Raw genomic sequence first — 8548 nt, forward strand, 5'->3', positions numbered from 1 at the left:
GACCTCTAGATCCTGGCAGCCTTGGACTCCTGGTGCTGCCAAGGTCCCATGGAAGAGGAGCCTTCCCAAGTTCCACACCCATCTGCTAGAGTGTGTGATCTAAAACGTTCCCACATTATACGCTCACTGAGTGCTGTACTCGCTGTTCCTCTCCCTTTCCTCTGATGTTGGCCCTCGATCCAGTCATGCTCGGAGCTGTCGGAGCAGCTCCGAGACCAGATGAAACAGTCACTTCAAAACATCTTGAGCTGGAGCCTTCCAAGTTTGTTTTCATGGAGTGTTTTAATGGCACAACTCTGAGCTTATTACCTCATTTATGGCAATTTACAGCAGTCAGCTAATGAAGGCGATAAAATGAGGTCATGGGCAGTAATATGCTGTAAAACAGAAGAGGAAGACGGAATGAAGCCTGAGACTTTTGGGCTGTCAAGGGGGTAACCTGGATTGGGCTAGTGGGGGTCAGTCCCATCCAGTTAGGGAGGCAGAGAGGCCTTCTTTAGAATGGGAAAATATGTGCAAAACATTTGCAGTCATGGGCAGCTGGAAGCTGCTGAAACACCTGCTTTGCCACCATGCTTGGCATTAGTAGATATGAGTGAGTATTTATTGTAACATCATTGCGGGCGGCTGAGAATTTACTGAACTGGGTACATGCATGTGGCTGTCATATGTGTTTCTATAGGAACGAGAATCCTGCAGCACTGGCTGGGCTTGCTTGGGGCTCTGTTTTCAGAGCTCATTTTAAGCATGAAATGAGAGGTAATGAGGATAATCATTATTAATGTTTATTTATCACTCAATGTGCTAAGCACTGAACAGAAACCAGAGCTGTCCCAGTGGGGGATGCCGTAGGAGTCCTGAAGGTAGATGTAAAGCTGCAGCCCCTGCTCCAGAAAGATTATAAGTTCAATTCACACACGGTACAATGAATGGGGATAATAAACAGGCAGAAGACAGAACAAGGTGACAATGATAGAATGCTACAGCTGCTCACATGGGTCCAGGCCCATCTTCCCTGAAGTAAATGGGAGTCTGTCAGAGATCAATGGGACTCTTTGCCCTGGGCCCAGGGGAACATACACATCAAGGTGGGCTGGCTGATTTTATTTTTAAATGTACAATTCACTCCATGTAGGCAAGGCAGGAGGAGAGTGTCTTTAGGAAAGGCTGGTCTGAGGAGAGAGCAATGGGTCAGAAAAGATGCTTGGGGCAGGCATTGCATGCCTGGGGTCAGTATGCATGGCAGAGGGCACAGGGGTGGGAAAGACAAGTTGGGAGAAAGGAAACAGAGGGTTCAAGATGTGCATAGAAAGGGAATCCTCATCAGACGTCCAACTGAAATACCTAGAGTGATTGAATAGGCCTTCTTTATGTATGCAAGTTAGTTTCTTCTTAGTTAGCTAGTCGAGGGATTTTTGCACTGATGTAGCTTCACCAGTGCAAGTTCCGCATGTAGAGACGTGCTGGACCAGTGCAAAAAGTGACTTTCACCAATGCAGCTCACTTCATCATGATATGTATGTCCCTTGCAGGCCTGGCCCCACTCCCAGCAAACACCCCTTGATTTCAGTGAGATGGGAGCAAGGCAGGCTGCACAGAAACAGGTCATCTTTTGCAGCAGAGCAGCATGTCTGTGCTAGGGGCTAGCAAGACAGTTACATCGGTGCAAAAAGTCCCCCGTGGAGGCAAACCCTCAGCCTGCTGGCAGACTTCCCATCAAGTTCTGGGAGAGGATTTTGTTCTTGTAGTTGCATCCTGGTCCCCATTCCCTGCTCATTAACCAGTATGTCCCCATCCAAATTGTGCCGTCATTTACTGTGTGAACAGCTCCTTTTCCCTCTTCAGTCAGTCAAACAAACAAACATACAAGGCCTTCGTAACCAAGAAGAAAATTAGTAGCAGGTGAAAGCTGATTTTTAATGAGACCAAACTGTTTTCTAATGTAGCAGAGAAACATTTTTCTCCACCTCTCCTTGAAGTTGTTGGTTGAGGCTAAGTTTGGCAGCATGGGGTAGCACAGGGAGTTCTCACGCTATAGATGGTGGGGTCCGTATCTGGAGAGAGATACTGTCCCGTGGACTCCTCTCTGTCTACTCCCAATCCCAGGGAGCCCAACTCATCTCCTACTGGTGATCCCATAACATCCTTGGGACAACTGCAGCAGTTGCTTGTGTGATGAAGTATCTTTGGGAACATATTTTTAGGTAACTCGAGTTAGCTAAATGCTTTTTTCTTCTAGGATAAAAGTTAATCAAACTGTGGCTAGCTCTATGTGTGGAGCTAGAGTTGTGATTCCCAGCTCGGGTAGACATTCTCGCGCTAGCCCTCACCTAGCTAAAGTGCTAGAGACAGTAGTGTAGCGGCGGCAGCACGAGCAGCGGCGAGAGGTGGCACAGGCTACCTGCCCCATGTATGTACCTGTGGGGCCCAGGCGGGTTTGCACTCAGGGCAGTAGTATCCTGTGCCACTGCTGCCTGTGCTACCCATGGCTATACTATTTTTAGTGCACTCGCTCAATGAGAACTAACGCGAGTATGTCTGTGCAAGCTAGGAATCATACCCCCAGCTCCAAGTGTAGACATAGTGTGTGTCTATGATGGCTTCTCTTTTCATCTCTTCTGCCTCTCTGTTCTCTTCCCTGTAGCTGGAAACTAAGGGAAGAACCAGCAGTATGTGTCTAGCTTCCTATCTTCAAATAACCAGGACAAGCCCCATGAGATTAATTTGGGAACATTTTAATCTAAAGGGTTAAGTAGAGAGCTGCCACTAAGAGCCAGGCACTTCAGCGTGCCGATCCCAGCTCTGTCCCAGACTTGCTGGGTGGCCTAGGGCAAGTCACTTTACTTCTCTGGCCCTCATTTTCCTCAGACAAGGGGGGAAATACGTCTAACCCACGTAGGGGTGGTGAAGTTTAATTCATTATGTTTATGAGGGCTGGGCAAAATTTCACACATTTTTCTCACCAATCCATTTTATGTCATTTTTTAATCTTCAAAATGCCACGAAAAGAGAGAGAGAGAGAGAGAGAGAGAGAGAGAGAGAGAGACTCTTGGCATGTGAAATCACCACGTTTCACACAGAACTACCTCAGCGGCCATCTTGTCTCTGCTACTGTTATGGCAGGGTTGGGTGGGGAGTTTCAAAGAGAGCGGTGCCAGCTCGCGGGCCCTTAAGCGGCTGCAAAGGTATAAATAACGGAACTTATTTGTTTAACAGAAGAGCACCATATTCTGGGCAATCTTGGCTTGTGAAGAGAAAAATCTACAATTTTGGCTTATGGAAAAGAGAAAGCAACACTTAACCCACCACAAATATTTATAATATACATAGGAATGCAGGAATGGCTAGACTGGATTGGACTCAAGGTCCATCCCATCCCATAGCCTGGATCTGACAGCGGCCAGTACAAGAAGCTTCAGAGGAAGGTGTGAGAACCCCGCCGTTGGCTGATGTGGGATGACCTGCTCTCAACCCAGGACTCATCCTGATCTTTGAATGTTAAAATTTGGCTTAAACCCCGAAGCACAAAATTTAAATCACGAACCAGGGCAGAGAGCAGGCAAGCCCAATCACTCCTATGTCCTGCTGACATTAATAAGCCAAAATGGCTTCTGCTAGCAATTTTGGCCACATGGGGTGCACTCAGCCAATCAGGGAGCCCCATCCACCAGCACATAACTTACATGCCCAGCCCCAATGAAACCCACCTTAGCAGTCACAAAAGTGAGGTGACCGTTTGCCACCCCCTCTTGCGGGTGCCACAGCAGGAGAGGACAGTCCCTGCAATTGTGCTAGGCAATGTCTATGTTTTCATTATGGGGCTCCAGTTTCACAGGAAGTTTGGCAAACGTGAACTCAGGTTAACTTGGAGAAGAAATGGTTTCACAAAGGCTCTTTCCCCCAGCTGTCACGTGTTAAAGGCATTACAAATATCAAGTGCTAAGTAACGTAACTAGTAAAATAGCTAAACAATAATACACCAGTGGCCACCCTCTTCAGCCTGAGGAAAGTGTATTCTCTCCAAAAGGCCAAAATTGCCACCTTGGGGAGGTTCTTTGGCCTGTTTTGCTTCCTTTCCATCACTCAGGCAGCGCCAAGGAGCAGAAACCACCTCCAATTCCCCTGCTGGGGATTCCCCTGGTATGGGGTGATCCCCACTGGGCATGCAGCTAGCTCCGATGCTTCTCTACCCACAGATCCTGGTGTACAGGATGTAGCCTGTGGCTGGAGCACATTGCGCTTGGCCTATCTCCAGCTGGTATATGGGTCAATAGGAATCTGTTGCAAGTTAGGACACCTGTTCTAAAGTGGGATGGGACAGGCTGGCCTGGGTAGTTGTGGGATGGAGGGGAGTTATTCTTTTCTAGGTGCCGCCCTAAGTCGAGCTCCTCTCCTGCTCTCCCTGGAGTTCCCACAGGCTGGGTGGGAAGCAGGCAGTGGAGCAATTAGAGCTGTTAACTAGATCCTCTCCTGAAATGCAGCAGGCAGCTAACTGAGGTGCTGCAGAGCAGCTGCAGCAAGCATGGAACAGCAGCTGCTCATAGCACTCCTGGCTGCCCAGGGGGCTGCCAGAGAAGCAGAGGCAGACAGCTGGAAAAATGGCATCCCCTACCTCTTCCCCATAGTGACATGCCTCAGTCAAACCCTGCCCTTTGAACAGCCCAGAGCCTGGTTCAGGGCCATGGTTTTCAATTCATCATCAAATGCAGATTTTCTCCTTAACCCAGCCACCTTCTAGGGCCGCAGTGCAGAGCCTTGAGGGCTGTTGGTTGGACACCACTGCTCTGAAATATTCACTCAGCTTGGTACCCTATTCAGAGTTTTTATCCTCTGCTGGTGGGGTAAAAACCCCTTTGCTCTTATATTTCTTAATACAGTCAAGGAAAACATATGAGATCATTGGGTTTTATTCAGTCAAATTTGGCAGCCTCCTCATATTTACTTGGACTGAGAGGGAAATTGAATTTGGGTTTCTCACTTCCTAAGTTATTTGTTATTGGAATAAGTGCGTGGTAATGGATTAGACAGAGGGAAGATGCTTCTCTTTCAGCCCTGTGTGCAAGATGGGATTTGCATTGTTCTATATTGGGCTGGATTGGTGTGTTTTTCCACTGCTGATGACTTCATTTGCTCGGCTTCTCTGTGATGTTTGTCCTGTGCCACAGCTGGCTGGGGGAGTTTTGTGGGGGACTTCTCTAACGCTCACATTTTAATGTAGAGGAAATTTAAATAACAGTGAAATCATTTTCTCAACCCTTTCTCCCTCCCCCAGCCAGTTCCCACTCCTCGGCCATCTGATTTGTTGGGTACGGAGCGCATGTCAGAGGCTTTTCAGCCATTCACGCAGCAATTCCCTGAATGGGGTGATCGTTCAGATACATTTAGCAGATCAGTTTGCACCCTAGCTGTGGTGAAAGGGGGCATGTGAAGTACCTATATGGCCATGCCCCCCAGACCCACTGACTTATTTTCTTCTATTGGACAGCAGTACATTTCATACTCTTGAGCATCACCTGTTGAAAAGCATGTGTGCGCATGCCTGGGAGCATTCTTTAGAAATGCTAGCCTGGAAGGGTTAACAGTCATCGTTTGTAAGTTGGCAGGACACAAGCCTGCAATTTTTTGCAGTAACATTTACAGTTTGTGCCCGAGCCCGGCATCTTGTCAGACTGCCAAGTCCCTCAGATACATAACACTTTCAGCTTCAGGATGCGAGGTCCCTGACAGCACTGCTGTGCTTAACCGATAAATAAAGGATGAATGACAGTTTACGTAGGGAAAAGACCATGGTGCTGGTGGCACATGGGAGGAAAGATCCTCATATAAGGACCATTGTCATCACTTGCTATGTTAAGTCTAAGTTAGCAAGTAAACTCCTTTGGCCTTGGCCCTGTCATTTTGTTTGTCTGTTAAGCATCATGCACACCTCGGATGCCCTCTGTATGAAGAATTCCTTGGGGGCTTGATTTGCAGCACTTCTGAGCACCCACAACACCACATGGAGCTGCAGGGGGCTCTGCTTTGTGCAAAATCAGGCCCAGTGGCAAGGGTGGGACTATTACATGGCCAGGGGCCCAAATAAAGATCAGGCACTCCATGGTGCTAGGTGCTGTACGAATACAGTCCTGCACTGAGCCAAGGTGTGGAGTAGCTGGCATCCAATGGGGCTTTTCCATCTCTCATTTCTGTGAATCTTGACTCCCCAGCAAAGCTACAACCTTGCATCGTCTGACCCTCCTTCTGCCCTGTAATGTTGTGTCCCTCCATTGGGAGGAAGAGGTGTGTGTCTGTCTCACACATTTTAGAGGTGCTGTTCACACATCCCACCTCTGGATCCACCCCATTTGAGCGTTGGCAGGTGGAGAGGTCTGAGGCAGATGCCCCATGAGCTCTGCCATGCAGGTGAATGAGGTAGGAGTTCAGGTTCTCATCACCACTCATTCCATAGATCTGGATATATTTAAATCCTCTCTTCCCCAGGGCTCCTGTCACTGAGCTGGAGAGAGCATGACACAGATACAGCACTGAGCCAGCTGCAAAACACCGCAGTTCCAAAATAAATACAGCCTGCGTGATCAACATTGGCGCGAAGAGGAGCAGAACCCAGACTCCAACTGGCTCAGAATGAAGGAAGCTTCCCCTTCAGATCCACAGGTGGAGATGCTGCTGCTGCTGCAGACCAGGAGAAAGGAACCCCCTACCTCAGGGGTCAGCAACCTTTCAGAAGTGCTGTCCCGAGTCTTCATTTATTCACTCTAATATAAGGTTCTGTGTGCCAGTAATACATTTCAATGTTTTCAGAAGGTCTCTTTCTATAAGTCTATAATATAGAACTAAACTATTGTTATATGTAAAGTAAATAAGCATTTTAAAATGTTTTAAAAGCTTCATTTAAAGTTAAATTAAAATGCAGAGCCCCCCAGACCAGTGGCCAGGACTCGGGCAGTGTGAGTGCCACTGAAAATTAGCTCACATGCTGCCTTCGGCACCCATGCCATAGGTTGCCTACCCCTGCCCTACGTTATGGAGGTGCTGCCTTAGGGGTGGAGATAACAGCCTTGCCCTGCATCACAGGGGTGTTGTGAGGATACATGCATAATTGTGAGGTGCTCGCAGTAATGGGAGCCTAATGATTCCCTAGAATCAAATGACAAGGACCCTCAGTCATGGGGAGACATCTCCAAAGGGGGCACTGGGCAGCCCAATGGGAGATGTTGCTGGAAGGGCCCTGGGCAAGGCACTGCTAAACAAGATCTTCCTCATCTCTTTATGAGTGTTATGATGTGTAACAGCAAGCACCGAGGCGGCACTGTTCTAGGCTCTGTGCAAACACACGGGAAGACACAGTCGCTGCCCTAAAGATCTTCTGAGTTGACTGGAAAGAAGATGCAGCAAACAGTGTAACACACACCAGGAGGGAAGGGGGCTCTGATGAGGTCACACACCGAGGTGCCCAGCCTTGTAGATCCCTGTCACTGGGAAGTATTTAATCAAATCACCTCTTCCTGACTGCCCTGATCTCTTGGAGATGTCACAAGGGGAGTATCGAGGAGGGGTCTGAAGGGGCAGAGGCTGGTGACATGCAGAGCAGTCCAGGGAAGATGTTCCATATGCAATGGGCAGGGTGGAAGAGGATGCAAAGACATTCATGTGAGACGCTGACAAACGGAGCAGTGAGACAGGCATTGCTGGCGGAGCACAGGACACAGGGATGAGGGAAAGGAAAGGAAAAATACAGAGGGGCAGACACATGAAGGGCCTTGAAGGTGAGAACCAGAAGCCTGATGCTGAAGCGATAGTCAACAGTGGGGGCCCAGTGGCAAGATTCAAAGAGGGGAGACATGGCTAGAGCAACAAGCCAGGGGGACAATCTTAGCAGCTGCATTTGGAACGCTCCTCTCTCCATGTTTGCAAATGCCTGTGACCTCGGCCAACACCTCCAGCTCTCTGCACAGCTCCCTAAAGATGGTGGGCATTTGACTGTGGCGCTGAAGGAACCCACTTGGTGCTTGGAACCAGAGGCTGAGCTGCAGGGAACTGGCACAGAGAGGCAGAGAGAGAGGTGAGTGTGTGTGGAAGCGATGGACAAACCACTGCATGTGGCATCTCTGCTCCTGGACAGGCCCAAACAGTGCACTGGCCTGCAACCGGGAAGCCAGAGAAACCTCCCCAAAAGGTATGAGATGCCCTCCAAGGGCTGGGGTGCTGCTGAGTGGGTGGGAGGTGAAAAGAGATGAGAGACTGTGCTGCCCGAGTGCAGAGCAAGGCAGCAGCAATGTCTGTTCTGCACTAGCTCTTCAGCAGCATCCCCCATCACAGCTGCTGCCCTAGCTGGGCCAGAGGTGAGGGGCCATGCAATATTGATAAGGGCTCTTCAATTAGCCACCACTCTCTGGAGGAAGTTACAGATGCTTCTGCTAATCACCCAGGGAGGAGGCCTGGCCTACAGAGTGCTGGGGAGAGGGAAGAGCAGTTAGGAGACTGAGTGCTCCCTGCTACAAAGGCTGGGGCAGGGTCTGGCTGTGGGGGCTGAGGAAGACCCCACTTC

The sequence above is a fragment of the Gopherus evgoodei genome, chromosome 10, assembly GCF_007399415.2.
Source record: "Gopherus evgoodei ecotype Sinaloan lineage chromosome 10, rGopEvg1_v1.p, whole genome shotgun sequence".
Lineage (NCBI taxonomy): Eukaryota > Metazoa > Chordata > Testudines > Testudinidae > Gopherus > Gopherus evgoodei.